Source organism: Salmo salar, chromosome ssa09 (genome assembly GCF_905237065.1).
Source record: "Salmo salar chromosome ssa09, Ssal_v3.1, whole genome shotgun sequence".
Classification (NCBI taxonomy): Eukaryota; Metazoa; Chordata; class Actinopteri; order Salmoniformes; family Salmonidae; genus Salmo; species Salmo salar.
This window is the reverse complement of record NC_059450.1, coordinates 94,326,631-94,343,475: the sequence shown is the minus strand read 5'-3', so window position 1 is coordinate 94,343,475 and position 16,845 is coordinate 94,326,631. Positions and strand designations below refer to the sequence as shown.

Here is a 16,845-nt window from a genome sequence, read left to right as displayed (position 1 = left end):
AACACCCGGCTCAAACAGAGAGGGATGCTATGTTAGCTAGCTGGCTATGGCTATCCAACAATAGAACTCTTCCTAGTCAAAGTAAGATTTTGGTTTTATTAATGTATTGCCACCGGGGCCCACTGGTGTAACTGCTAAATTGCTTGCTGACTGTAAACTGTACTGCATGATTGTAGCAGGTTTACTAACGCATTCATTCTAGTAGCTATGTTGACTATGATGTTATTATAAGGTGACAACGATGTAGGCTGTGTATAGCGGTTAGCGGTTATGATATGAAGGTTTGGCTTGGAAAGGTTTTTTAGACTGGTCAGAGACAGCTGATGTGTTGTGCACTGAAGTCCGCAAGTGAAGGGAAAAGGTGAGTGGAGGAGAGCCTGTAGATGAGAGAAGGAATAATCCATAAAGCAAAATGATCTGTTTGTATGTGGCTGCTATGAAAGTGAATAGTGTTTGTGTGTGATCAAGGGTGTATTTATTTCTTAAACGGAAGCAAATGTAACGAAATTGGGATAAACATACCTGAATTTGTCCAATAGAAACTCTTGTTTGCAACTGTTGGAGTAACGATTACACCCTAGATCAGCTAGATGCAGGCTAGAGTGTTCAAGGTGGTATTGAACGTGTTACTGGCGGTCACCTTGATTACTCTTAATTTTTCTCTCCACCTGTGTGCACCTAGGTTACTTTCATTCATAGTCTAGGTTGTAGCAACCTCATGATGGGTATAGGGAAAATTACAGTACCATGTAGTAGCCTAAACCTATCTATGTCACATTGAACTGGGTGAATGGAATATGAATTACAGTCATCCAATATGCTATAATAAAAATAAGGCCATGCTCATTAAAAAATAATCATCTTCCCTCATCCTAAAGCACTGACTGCCACTGTACACTACCCATAAACCACCCAGTTTACCATCTACACTGGCCAACTTAATCACAGAGTAACAAACATCATCACTTCTACACCACTCATACACCAGACACAGCTTTATGTTGCATCAAACCATTACGACACACAGTCTGGTAAAAATACACTAGAATGAAATACGATACTGTATATCTGCAGCACCACTCATAGACCACTACTCCACAGGCCAGGTAGTGTATTTATGGTCCCCAAAGTGTTATCTAGGGGCATGCAGTAGGTCTCAGTACCTATGGGAGAATCTCAATGGCATACTCCTCGCGTCCTTTCTCCTCGCCTCCTTCTCAAAAACCCATTGGAGAAGAAGGTCAGAGGGGTAGGTACCCCTGGGTATTGAGAAGGAGGTGAGGAGACAGGACCTGAAGAGTATGCAATTGAGATTCTCTCTTTGACTTTGTTTGAGGAATACACCAGAATAGAAATACAGCTCCATCATTACAGAGGTCTCAGACAGGTAACAATTGTTATCCACGAGTCACTACAGTACATGAGGTTGAAAGATGCATCGGAACAGAAATACAGTAACCTACAGTAAGAACAGATAGGGTTGGACTACTTTATAGTACAGTAAGAAGAGATAGGGTTGGACTACTTTATAGTACAGTAAGAAGAGATGGGGTTGGACTACTTTATGATACTGTAACCTACAGTAAGAAGAGATAGGGTTGGACTACTTTATAATACAGTAAGAAGAGATAGGGTTGGACTACTTTATAGTACAGTAACCTACAGTAAGAAGAGATACGGTTGGACTACTTTGTAATACAGTAAGAAGAGATAGGGTTGGACGACTTTATAATACAGTAAGAAGAGATAGGGTTGGACTACTTTATAATACAGTAACCTACAGTAAGAAGAGATAGGGTTGGACTACCTTATAATACAGTAACCTACAGTAAAAGGGATAGGGTTGGATTACTTTATGATACAGTAACCTACAGTAAGAAGAGATAGGGTTGGACTACTTTATAATACATTAAGAAGAGATAGGGTTGGACTACTTTATAGTACAGTAACCTACAGTAAGAAGGGATAGGGTTGGACTACTTTATAATACAGTAACCTACAGTAAGAAGAGATAGGGTTGGACTGCTTTATAATACAGTAAGAAGAGATAGGGTTGGACTACTTTATAGTACAGTAACCTACAGTAAGAAGAGATACGGTTGGACTACTTTTTAATACAGTAAGAAGAGATAGGGTTGGACTACTTTATAATACAATAAGAAGGGTTAGGGTTGGACTACTTTATAATACAGTAAACTACAGTAAGAAGGGATAGGGTTGGACTACTTTATAATACAGTAACCTAGAGTAAGAACAGATAGGGTTGGACTACTTTATAAAACAGTAAGAAGTGATAGGGTTGGACTACTTTATAGTTCAGTAAGAATGGATAGGGTTGGACTACTTTATAATACAGTAACCTACAGTAAGAAGAGATAGGGTTGGACTACTTTATAGTACAGTAAGAAGAGATAGGGTTGGACTACTTTATAATACAGTAAGTAGGGAGAGGGTTGGACTACTTTATAATACAGTAAACTACAGTAAGAAGAGATAGGGTTGGACTACTTTATAGTACAGTAACCAACAGTAAGAAGAGATAGGGTTGGACTACTTTATAGTACAGTAAGAAGAGATAGGGTTGGACTACTTTATAATACAGTAAGAAGAGATAGGGTTGGACTACTTTATAGTACAGTAAGAAGAGATAGGGTTGGACTACTTTATAATACAGTAAGAAGAGATAGGGTTGGACTACTTTATAATACAGTAACCTACAGTAAGAAGAGATAGGGTTGGGCTACCTTATAATACAGTAACCTACAGTAAGAAGGAATAGGGTTGGACTACTTTATAATACAGTAACCTACAGTAAGAAGAGATAGGGTTGGACTACCTTATAATACATTAAGAAGGGATAGGGTTGGACTACTTTATAATACAGTAACCTACAGTAAGAAGAGCTAGGGTTGGACTACTTTATAATACAGTAAGTAGGGAGAGGGTTGGAGTACTTTATAATACAGTAACCTACAGTAAGAAGAGATAGGGTTGGACTACTTTATAGTACAGTAACCTACAGTAAGAAGGGATAGGGTTGAACCACTTTATAGTACAGTTACCTACAGTAAGAAGGGATAGCGTTGGACTACTTTATAAAACAGTAACCTACAGTAAGAAGAGCTAGGGTTGGACTACTTTATAATACAGTAAGAAGGGAGAGGGTTGGACTACTTTATAGTACAGTAACCTACAGTAAGAAGGGATAGGGTTGGACTACTTTATAATACAGTAAGAAGGGAGAGGGTTGGACTACTTTATAGTACAGTAACCTACAGTAAGAAGCGATAGGGTTGGACTACTTTATAATACAGTAACCTACAGTAAGAAGAGATAGGGTTGGACTACTTTATAGTACAGTAACCTACAGTAAGAAGTGATAGGGTTGGACTACTTTATAATACAGTAAGAAGGGATAGGGTTGGACTACTTTATAATACAGTAACCAACTGTAAGAAGAGATAGTGTTGGACTACTTTATAGTACAGTAAGAAGAGATAGGGTTGGACTACTTTATAATAGAGTAAGAAGAGATAGGGTTGGACTACTTTATAGTACAGTAACCTACAGTAAGAAGGGATAGGGTTGGACTACTTTATAATACAGTAACCTACAGTAAGAAGAGATAGGGTTGGACTACCTTATAATACATTAAGAAGGGATAGGGTTGGACTACTTTATAATACAGTAACCTACAGTAAGAAGAGATAGGGTTGGACTACTTTATAGTACAGTAACCTACAGTAAGAAGAGATAGGGTTGGACTACTTTGTAATACAGTAAGAAGAGATAGGGTTGGACTACTTTATAATACATTAAGACGGGATAGGGTTGGACTACTTTATAATACAGTAACCTAGAGTAAGAAGAGATAGGGTTGGGCTACTTTATAATACAGTAAGAAGTGATAGGGTTGGACTACTTTATAGTACAGTAAGAATGGATAGGGTTGGACTACTTTATAATACAGTAACCTACAGTAAGAAGAGATAGGGTTGGACTACTTCATAGTACAGTAAGAAGAGATAGGGTTGGACTACTTTATAATACATTAAGAAGGGTTAGGGTTGGACTACTTTATAGTACAGTAAGAATGGATAGGGTTGGACTACTTTATAGTACAGTAAGAAGAGATAGGGTTGGACTACTTTACAATACAGTAACCTACAGTAAGAAGAGATAGGGTTGGACTACTTTATAATACAGTAACCTAGAGTAAGAAGAGATAGGGTTGGACTACTTCATAGTACAGTAAGAAGAGATAGGGTTGGACTACTTTATAATACATTAAGAAGGGTTAGGGTTGGACTACTTTATAATACAGTAACATACAGTAAGAAGGGATAGGGTTGGACTACTTTATAATACAGTAACCTAGAGTAAGAACAGATAGGGTTGGACTACTTTATAAAACAGTAAGAAGTGATAGGGTTGGACTACTTTATAGTACAGTAAGAATGGATACGGTTGGACTACTTTATAATACAGTAAGTAGGGAGAGGGTTGGACTACTTTATAATCCAGAAAACTACAGTAAGAAGAGATAGGGTTGGACTACTTTATAGTACAGTAACCAACAGTAAGAAGAGATAGGGTTGGACTACTTTATAGTACAGTAAGAAGAGATAGGGTTGGACTTCTTTATAATACAGTAACCTACAGTAAGAAGAGATAGGGTTGGGGTACCTTATAATACAGTAACCTACAGTAAGAAGGGATAGGGTTGGACTACATTATAATACAGTAACCTACAGTAAGAAGAGATAGGGTTGGACTACCTTATAATACATTAAGAAGGGATAGGGTTGGACTACTTTATAATACAGTAACCTACAGTAAGAAGAGCTAGGGTTGGAATGCTTTATAATACAGTAAGTAGGGAGAGGGTTGGAGTACTTTATAATAGAGTAACCTACAGTAAGAAGAGATAGGGTTGGACTACCTTATAATACATTAAGAAGGGATAGGGTTGGGATCTACTTTATAATACAGTAACCTACAGTAAGAAGAGATAGGGTTGGACTACTTTATAGTACAGTAACCTACAGTAAGAAGAGATAGGGTTGGACTACTTTGTAATACAGTAAGAAGAGATAGGGTTGGACTACTTTATAATACATTAAGAAGGGATAGGGTTGGTCAACTTTATAATACAGTAACCTAGAGTAAGAAGAGATAGGGTTGGACTACTTTATAATACAGTAAGAAGTGATAGGGTTGGACTACTTTATAGTACAGTAAGAATGGATAGGGTTGGACTACTTTATAATACAGTAACCTACAGTAAGAAGAGATAGGGTTGGACTACTTTATAGTACAGTAAGAAGAGATAGGGTTGGACTACTTTATAATACAGTAACCTACAGTAAGAAGAAATAGGGTTAGACTACGTTATAGTACAGTAACCAACAGTAAGAAGAGATAGGGTTGGACTACTTTATAGTACAGTAAGAAGAGATAGGGTTGGACTACTTTATAACACAGTAACCTACAGTAAGAAGAGATAGGGTTGGACTACTTTGTAATACAGTAAGAAGAGATAGGGTTGGACTACTTTATAATACATTAAGGGATAGGGTTGGTCAACTTTATAATACAGTAACCTAGAGTAAGAAGAGATAGGGTTGGACTACTTTATAATACAGTAAGAAGTGATAGGGTTGGACTACTTTATAGTACAGTAAGAATGGATAGGGTTGGACTACTTTATAATACAGTAACCTACAGTAAGAAGAGATAGGGTTGGACTACTTTATAGTACAGTAAGAAGAGATAGGGTTGGACTACGTTATAATACAGTAACCTACAGTAAGAAGAAATAGGGTTAGACTACGTTATAGTACAGTAACCTACACTAAGAAGAGATAGGGTTGGGCTACTTTATAATACAGTAAGAAGAGATAGGGTTGGACTACTTTATAGTACAGTAACCTACAGTAAGAAGAGATACGGTTGGACTACTTTGTAATACAGTAAGAAGAGATAGGGTTGGACTACTTTATAATACATTAAGAAGGGTTAAGGTTGGACTACTTTATAATCCAGTAACCTACAGTAAGAAGGGATAGGGTTGGACTACTTTATAATACAGTAACCTAGAGTAAGAAGAGATAGGGTTGGACTACTTTATAAAACAGTAAGAAGTGATAGGGTTGGACTACTTTATAGTACAGTAAGAATGGATAGGGTTGGACTACTTTATAATACAGTAACCTACAGTAAGAAGAGATAGGGTTGGACTACTTTATAGTACAGTAAGAAGAGATAGGGTTGGACTACTTTATAATACAGTAAATAGGGAGAGGGTTGCACTACTTTATAATACAGTAAAGTACAGTAAGAAGAGATAGGGTTGGACTACTTTATAGTACAGTAACCAACAGTAAGAAGAGATAGGGTTGGACTACTTTATAGTACAGTAAGAAGAGATAGGGTTGGACTACTTCATAATACAGTAAGAAGAGATAGGGTTGGACTACTTTATAATACAGTAACCTACAGTAAGAAGAGATAGAGTTGGACTACCTTATAATACAGTAACCTACAGTAAGAAGGGATAGGGTTGGACTACTTTATAATACAGTAACCTACAGTAAGAAGAGATAGGGTTGGACTACTTTATAGTACAGTAAGAAGAGATAGGGTTGGACTACTTTATAATACAGTAAGTAGGGAGAGGGTTGCACTACTTTATAATACAGTAAAGTACAGTAAGAAGATATAGGGTTGGACTACTTTATAGTACAGTAACCAACAGTAAGAAGAGATAGGGTTGGACTACTTTATAGTACAGTAAGAAGAGATAGGGTTGGACTACTTCATAATACAGTAAGAAGAGATAGGGTTGGACTACTTTATAATACAGTAACCTACAGTAAGAAGAGATAGGGTTGGACTACCTTATAATACAGTAACCTACAGTAAGAAGGGATAGGGTTGGACTACTTTATAATACAGTAACCTACAGTAAGAAGAGATAGGGTTGGACTACTTTATAGTACAGTAACCTACAGTAAGAAGAGATAGGGTTGGACTACTTTGTAATACAGTAAGAAGAGATAGGGTTGGACTACTTTATAATACATTAAGACGGGATAGGGTTGGACTACTTTATAATACAGTAACCTAGAGTAAGAAGAGATAGGGTTGGACTACTTTATAATACAGTAAGAAGTGATAGGGTTGGACTACTTTATAGTACAGTAAGAATGGATAGGGTTGGACTATTTTATAATACAGTAACCTACAGTAAGAAGAGATAGGGTTGGACTACTTTATAGTACAGTAAGAAGAGATAGGGTTGGACTACTTTACAATACAGTAACCTACAGTAAGAAGGGATAGGGTTGGACTACTTTATAATACAGTAACCTACAGTAAGAAGAGATAGGGTTGGACTACTTTATAATACAGTAAGAAGAGATAGGGTTGGACTACTTTATAATACATTAAGAAGGTTTAGGGTTGGACTACTTTATAATACAGTAACCTACAGTAAGAAGGGATAGGGTTGGACTACTTTATAATACAGTAACCTAGAGTAAGAAGAGATAGGGTTGGACTACTTTATAGTACAGTAAGAAGAGATAGGGTTGGACTACTTTATAGTACAGTAACCAACAGTAAGAAGAGATAGGGTTGGACTGCTTTATAGTACAGTAAGAAGAGATAGGGTTCGACTACTGTATAATACAGTAAGAAGAGATAGGGTTGGACTACTTTATAATACAGTAAACTACAGTAAGAAGAGATAGGGTTGGGCTACCTTATAATACAGTAACCTACAGTAAGAAGGGATAGGGTTGGACTACTTTATAATACAGTAACCTACAGTAAGAAGAGATAGGGTTGGACTACCTTATAATACATTAAGAAGGGATAGGGTTGGACTACTTTTTAATACAGTAACCTACAGTAAGAAGAGCTAGGGTTGGACTACTTTATAATACAGTAAGTAGGGAGAGGGTTGGAGTACTTTATAATACAGTAACCTACAGTAAAATGAGATAGTGTTGGACTACTTTATAGTACAGTAACCTACAGTAAGAAGGGATAGGGTTGGACCACTTTATAGTACAGTAACCTACAGTAAGAAGGGATAGGGTTGGACTACTTTATAATACAGTAACCTACAGTAAGAAGAGCTAGTGTTGGACTACTTTATAATACAGTAAGAAGGGAGAGGGTTGGACTACTTTATAATACAGTAAGAAGGGGTAGGGTTGGACTACTTTATAATACAGTAAGAAGGGAGAGGGTTGGACTACTTTATAGTACAGTAACCTACAGTAAGAAGGGATAGGGTTGGACTACTTTATAATACAGTAACCTACAGTAAGAAGAGATAGGGTTGGACTACTTTATAGTACAGTAACCTACAGTAAGAAGGGATAGGGTTGGACTACTTTATAATACAGTAACCTAGAGTAAGAACAGATAGGGTTGGACTACTTTATAAAACAGTAAGAAGTGATAGGGTTGGACTACTTTATAGTTCAGTAAGAATGGATAGGGTTGGACTACTTTATAATACAGTAACCTACAGTAAGAAGAGATAGGGTTGGACTACTTTATAGTACAGTAAGAAGAGATAGGGTTGGACTACTTTATAATACAGTAAGTAGGGAGAGGGTTGGACTACTTTATAATACAGTAAACTACAGTAAGAAGAGATAGGGTTGGACTACTTTATAGTACAGTAACCAACAGTAAGAAGAGATAGGGTTGGACTACTTTATAGTACAGTAAGAAGAGATAGGGTTGGACTACTTTATAATACAGTAAGAAGAGATAGGGTTGGACTACTTTATAGTACAGTAAGAAGAGATAGGGTTGGACTACTTTATAATACAGTAAGAAGAGATAGGGTTGGACTACTTTATAATACAGTAACCTACAGTAAGAAGAGATAGGGTTGGGCTACCTTATAATACAGTAACCTACAGTAAGAAGGAATAGGGTTGGACTACTTTATAATACAGTAACCTACAGTAAGAAGAGATAGGGTTGGACTACCTTATAATACATTAAGAAGGGATAGGGTTGGACTACTTTATAATACAGTAACCTACAGTAAGAAGAGCTAGGGTTGGACTACTTTATAATACAGTAAGTAGGGAGAGGGTTGGAGTACTTTATAATACAGTAACCTACAGTAAGAAGAGATAGGGTTGGACTACTTTATAGTACAGTAACCTACAGTAAGAAGGGATAGGGTTGAACCACTTTATAGTACAGTTACCTACAGTAAGAAGGGATAGCGTTGGACTACTTTATAAAACAGTAACCTACAGTAAGAAGAGCTAGGGTTGGACTACTTTATAATACAGTAAGAAGGGAGAGGGTTGGACTACTTTATAGTACAGTAACCTACAGTAAGAAGGGATAGGGTTGGACTACTTTATAATACAGTAAGAAGGGAGAGGGTTGGACTACTTTATAGTACAGTAACCTACAGTAAGAAGCGATAGGGTTGGACTACTTTATAATACAGTAACCTACAGTAAGAAGTGATAGGGTTGGACTACTTTATAATACAGTAAGAAGGGATAGGGTTGGACTACTTTATAATACAGTAACCTACAGTAAGAAGAGCTAGGGTTGGACTACTTTATAATACAGTAAGTAGGGAGAGGGTTGGACTAATTTATAATACAGTAACCTACAGTAAGAAGAGATAGGGTTGGACTAATTTATAGTACAGTAACCAACTGTAAGAAGAGATAGTGTTGGACTACTTTATAGTACAGTAAGAAGAGATAGGGTTGGACTACTTTATAGTACAGTAACCTACAGTAAGAAGGGATAGGGTTGGACTACTTTATAATACAGTAACCTACAGTAAGAAGAGATAGGGTTGGACTACCTTATAATACATTAAGAAGGGATAGGGTTGGACTACTTTATAATACAGTAACCTACAGTAAGAAGAGATAGGGTTGGACTAGTTTATAGTACAGTAACCTACAGTAAGAAGAGATAGGGTTGGACTACTTTGTAATACAGTAAGAAGAGATAGGGTTGGACTACTTTATAATACATTAAGACGGGATAGGGTTGGACTACTTTATAATACAGTAACCTAGAGTAAGAAGAGATAGGGTTGGGCTACTTTATAATACAGTAAGAAGTGATAGGGTTGGACTACTTTATAGTACAGTAAGAATGGATAGGGTTGGACTACTTTATAATACAGTAACCTACAGTAAGAAGAGATAGGGTTGGACTACTTCATAGTACAGTAAGAAGAGATAGGGTTGGACTACTTTATAATACATTAAGAAGGGTTAGGGTTGGACTACTTTATAGTACAGTAAGAATGGATAGGGTTGGACTACTTTATAGTACAGTAAGAAGAGATAGGGTTGGACTACTTTACAATACAGTAACCTACAGTAAGAAGAGATAGGGTTGGACTACTTTATAATACAGTAACCTAGAGTAAGAAGAGATAGGGTTGGACTACTTCATAGTACAGTAAGAAGAGATAGGGTTGGACTACTTTATAATACATTAAGAAGGGTTAGGGTTGGACTACTTTATAATACAGTAACCTACAGTAAGAAGGGATAGGGTTGGACTACTTTATAATACAGTAACCTAGAGTAAGAACAGATAGGGTTGGACTACTTTATAAAACAGTAAGAAGTGATAGGGTTGGACTACTTTATAGTACAGTAAGAATGGATACGGTTGGACTACTTTATAATACAGTAAGTAGGGAGAGGGTTGGACTACTTTATAATCCAGAAAACTACAGTAAGAAGAGATAGGGTTGGACTACTTTATAGTACAGTAACCAACAGTAAGAAGAGATAGGGTTGGACTACTTTATAGTACAGTAAGAAGAGATAGGGTTGGACTTCTTTATAATACAGTAACCTACAGTAAGAAGAGATAGGGTTGGGGTACCTTATAATACAGTAACCTACAGTAAGAAGGGATAGGGTTGGACTACATTATAATACAGTAACCTACAGTAAGAAGAGATAGGGTTGGACTACCTTATAATACATTAAGAAGGGATAGGGTTGGACTACTTTATAATACAGTAACCTACAGTAAGAAGAGCTAGGGTTGGAATGCTTTATAATACAGTAAGTAGGGAGAGGGTTGGAGTACTTTATAATAGAGTAACCTACAGTAAGAAGAGATAGGGTTGGACTACCTTATAATACATTAAGAAGGGATAGGGTTGGGATCTACTTTATAATACAGTAACCTACAGTAAGAAGAGATAGGGTTGGACTACTTTATAGTACAGTAACCTACAGTAAGAAGAGATAGGGTTGGACTACTTTGTAATACAGTAAGAAGAGATAGGGTTGGACTACTTTATAATACATTAAGAAGGGATAGGGTTGGTCAACTTTATAATACAGTAACCTAGAGTAAGAAGAGATAGGGTTGGACTACTTTATAATACAGTAAGAAGTGATAGGGTTGGACTACTTTATAGTACAGTAAGAATGGATAGGGTTGGACTACTTTATAATACAGTAACCTACAGTAAGAAGAGATAGGGTTGGACTACTTTATAGTACAGTAAGAAGAGATAGGGTTGGACTACTTTATAATACAGTAACCTACAGTAAGAAGAAATAGGGTTAGACTACGTTATAGTACAGTAACCAACAGTAAGAAGAGATAGGGTTGGACTACTTTATAGTACAGTAAGAAGAGATAGGGTTGGACTACTTTATAACACAGTAACCTACAGTAAGAAGAGATAGGGTTGGACTACTTTGTAATACAGTAAGAAGAGATAGGGTTGGACTACTTTATAATACATTAAGGGATAGGGTTGGTCAACTTTATAATACAGTAACCTAGAGTAAGAAGAGATAGGGTTGGACTACTTTATAATACAGTAAGAAGTGATAGGGTTGGACTACTTTATAGTACAGTAAGAATGGATAGGGTTGGACTACTTTATAATACAGTAACCTACAGTAAGAAGAGATAGGGTTGGACTACTTTATAGTAACCTACAGTAAGAAGAGATAGGGTTGGACTACGTTATAACACAGTAACCTACAGTAAGAAGAGATAGGGTTGGACTACTTTATCGTACAGTAACCTACACTAAGAAGAGATAGGGTTGGGCTACTTTATAATACAGTAAGAAGAGATAGGGTTGGACTACTTTATAGTACAGTAACCTACAGTAAGAAGAGATACGGTTGGACTACTTTGTAATACAGTAAGAAGAGATAGGGTTGGACTACTTTATAATACATTAAGAAGGGTTAAGGTTGGACTACTTTATAATCCAGTAACCTACAGTAAGAAGGGATAGGGTTGGACTACTTTATAATACAGTAACCTAGAGTAAGAAGAGATAGGGTTGGACTACTTTATAAAACAGTAAGAAGTGATAGGGTTGGACTACTTTATAGTACAGTAAGAATGGATAGGGTTGGACTACTTTATAATACAGTAACCTACAGTAAGAAGAGATAGGGTTGGACTACTTTATAGTACAGTAAGAAGAGATAGGGTTGGACTACTTTATAATACAGTAAATAGGGAGAGGGTTGCACTACTTTATAATACAGTAAAGTACAGTAAGAAGAGATAGGGTTGGACTACTTTATAGTACAGTAACCAACAGTAAGAAGAGATAGGGTTGGACTACTTTATAGTACAGTAAGAAGAGATAGGGTTGGACTACTTCATAATACAGTAAGAAGAGATAGGGTTGGACTACTTTATAATACAGTAACCTACAGTAAGAAGAGATAGAGTTGGACTACCTTATAATACAGTAACCTACAGTAAGAAGGGATAGGGTTGGACTACTTTATAATACAGTAACCTACAGTAAGAAGAGATAGGGTTGGACTACTTTATAGTACAGTAAGAAGAGATAGGGTTGGACTACTTTATAATACAGTAAGTAGGGAGAGGGTTGCACTACTTTATAATACAGTAAAGTACAGTAAGAAGATATAGGGTTGGACTACTTTATAGTACAGTAACCAACAGTAAGAAGAGATAGGGTTGGACTACTTTATAGTACAGTAAGAAGAGATAGGGTTGGACTACTTCATAATACAGTAAGAAGAGATAGGGTTGGACTACTTTATAATACAGTAACCTACAGTAAGAAGAGATAGGGTTGGACTACCTTATAATACAGTAACCTACAGTAAGAAGGGATAGGGTTGGACTACTTTATAATACAGTAACCTACAGTAAGAAGAGATAGGGTTGGACTACTTTATAGTACAGTAACCTACAGTAAGAAGAGATAGGGTTGGACTACTTTGTAATACAGTAAGAAGAGATAGGGTTGGACTACTTTATAATACATTAAGACGGGATAGGGTTGGACTACTTTATAATACAGTAACCTAGAGTAAGAAGAGATAGGGTTGGACTACTTTATAATACAGTAAGAAGTGATAGGGTTGGACTACTTTATAGTACAGTAAGAATGGATAGGGTTGGACTATTTTATAATACAGTAACCTACAGTAAGAAGAGATAGGGTTGGACTACTTTATAGTACAGTAAGAAGAGATAGGGTTGGACTACTTTACAATACAGTAACCTACAGTAAGAAGGGATAGGGTTGGACTACTTTATAATACAGTAACCTACAGTAAGAAGAGATAGGGTTGGACTACTTTATAATACAGTAAGAAGAGATAGGGTTGGACTACTTTATAATACATTAAGAAGGTTTAGGGTTGGACTACTTTATAATACAGTAACCTACAGTAAGAAGGGATAGGGTTGGACTACTTTATAATACAGTAACCTAGAGTAAGAAGAGATAGGGTTGGACTACTTTATAGTACAGTAAGAAGAGATAGGGTTGGACTACTTTATAGTACAGTAACCAACAGTAAGAAGAGATAGGGTTGGACTGCTTTATAGTACAGTAAGAAGAGATAGGGTTCGACTACTGTATAATACAGTAAGAAGAGATAGGGTTGGACTACTTTATAATACAGTAAACTACAGTAAGAAGAGATAGGGTTGGGCTACCTTATAATACAGTAACCTACAGTAAGAAGGGATAGGGTTGGACTACTTTATAATACAGTAACCTACAGTAAGAAGAGATAGGGTTGGACTACCTTATAATACATTAAGAAGGGATAGGGTTGGACTACTTTTTAATACAGTAACCTACAGTAAGAAGAGCTAGGGTTGGACTACTTTATAATACAGTAAGTAGGGAGAGGGTTGGAGTACTTTATAATACAGTAACCTACAGTAAAATGAGATAGTGTTGGACTACTTTATAGTACAGTAACCTACAGTAAGAAGGGATAGGGTTGGACCACTTTATAGTACAGTAACCTACAGTAAGAAGGGATAGGGTTGGACTACTTTATAATACAGTAACCTACAGTAAGAAGAGCTAGTGTTGGACTACTTTATAATACAGTAAGAAGGGAGAGGGTTGGACTACTTTATAATACAGTAAGAAGGGGTAGGGTTGGACTACTTTATAATACAGTAAGAAGGGAGAGGGTTGGACTACTTTATAGTACAGTAACCTACAGTAAGAAGGGATAGGGTTGGACTACTTTATAATACAGTAACCTACAGTAAGAAGAGATAGGGTTGGACTACTTTATAGTACAGTAACCTACAGTAAGAAGGGATAGGGTTGGACTACTTTATAATACAGTAACCTAGAGTAAGAACGGATAGGGTTGGACTACTTTATAATACAGACCACAGTAAGAAGTGATAGGGTTGGACTACTTTATAGTTCAGTAAGAATGGATAGGGTTGGACTACTTTATAATACAGTAACCTACAGTAAGAAGAGATAGGGTTGGACTACTTTATAGTACAGTAAGAAGAGATAGGGTTGGACTACTTTATAATACAGTAAGTAGGGAGAGGGTTGGACTACTTTATAATACAGTAAACTACAGTAAGAAGAGATAGGGTTGGACTACTTTATAGTACAGTAACCAACAGTAAGAAGAGATAGGGTTGGACTACTTTATAGTACAGTAAGAAGAGATAGGGTTGGACTACTTTATAATACAGTAAGAAGAGATAGGGTTGGACTACTTTATAGTACAGTAAGAAGAGATAGGGTTGGACTACTTTATAATACAGTAAGAAGAGATAGGGTTGGACTACTTTATAATACAGTAACCTACAGTAAGAAGAGATAGGGTTGGGCTACCTTATAATACAGTAACCTACAGTAAGAAGGAATAGGGTTGGACTACTTTATAATACAGTAACCTACAGTAAGAAGAGATAGGGTTGGACTACCTTATAATACATTAAGAAGGGATAGGGTTGGACTACTTTATAATACAGTAACCTACAGTAAGAAGAGCTAGGGTTGGACTACTTTATAATACAGTAAGTAGGGAGAGGGTTGGACTACTTTATAATACAGTAACCTACAGTAAGAAGAGATAGGGTTGGACTACTTTATAGTACAGTAACCTACAGTAAGAAGGGATAGGGTTGAACCACTTTATAGTACAGTTACCACAGTAAGAAGGGATAGCGTTGGACTACTTTATAAAACAGTAACCTACAGTAAGAAGAGCTAGGGTTGGACTACTTTATAATACAGTAAGAAGGGAGAGGGTTGGACTACTTTATAGTACAGTAACCTACAGTAAGAAGGGATAGGGTTGGACTACTTTATAATACAGTAAGAAGGGAGAGGGTTGGACTACTTTATAGTACAGTAACCTACAGTAAGAAGCGATAGGGTTGGACTACTTTATAATACAGTAACCTACAGTAAGAAGTGATAGGGTTGGACTACTTTATAATACAGTAAGAAGGGATAGGGTTGGACTACTTTATAATACAGTAACCTACAGTAAGAAGAGCTAGGGTTGGACTACTTTATAATACAGTAAGTAGGGAGAGGGTTGGACTAATTTATAATACAGTAACCTACAGTAAGAAGAGATAGGGTTGGACTAATTTATAGTACAGTAACCAACTGTAAGAAGAGATAGTGTTGGACTACTTTATAGTACAGTAAGAAGAGATAGGGTTGGACTACTTTATAGTACAGTAACCTACAGTAAGAAGGGATAGGGTTGGACTACTTTATAATACAGTAACCTACAGTAAGAAGAGATAGGGTTGGACTACCTTATAATACATTAAGAAGGGATAGGGTTGGACTACTTTATAATACAGTAACCTACAGTAAGAAGAGATAGGGTTGGACTAGTTTATAGTACAGTAACCTACAGTAAGAAGAGATAGGGTTGGACTACTTTGTAATACAGTAAGAAGAGATAGGGTTGGACTACTTTATAATACATTAAGACGGGATAGGGTTGGACTACTTTATAATACAGTAACCTAGAGTAAGAAGAGATAGGGTTGGGCTACTTTATAATACAGTAAGAAGTGATAGGGTTGGACTACTTTATAGTACAGTAAGAATGGATAGGGTTGGACTACTTTATAATACAGTAACCTACAGTAAGAAGAGATAGGGTTGGACTACTTCATAGTACAGTAAGAAGAGATAGGGTTGGACTACTTTATAATACATTAAGAAGGGTTAGGGTTGGACTACTTTATAGTACAGTAAGAATGGATAGGGTTGGACTACTTTATAGTACAGTAAGAAGAGATAGGGTTGGACTACTTTACAATACAGTAACCTACAGTAAGAAGAGATAGGGTTGGACTACTTTATAATACAGTAACCTAGAGTAAGAAGAGATAGGGTTGGACTACTTCATAGTACAGTAAGAAGAGATAGGGTTGGACTACTTTATAATACATTAAGAAGGGTTAGGGTTGGACTACTTTATAATACAGTAACCTACAGTAAGAAGGGATAGGGTTGGACTACTTTATAATACAGTAACCTAGAGTAAG

At 36.5% G+C, this 16,845-nt stretch overlaps 1 protein-coding gene across 2 annotated transcripts in view; it reads left to right on the top strand.

The window, feature by feature from the left end:
* Positions 1-16,845, top strand: part of LOC106591089 (probable E3 ubiquitin-protein ligase MID2) — a 262,597-nt gene that overhangs the window by 137,897 nt on the left and 107,855 nt on the right. The window lies entirely within an intron of this gene.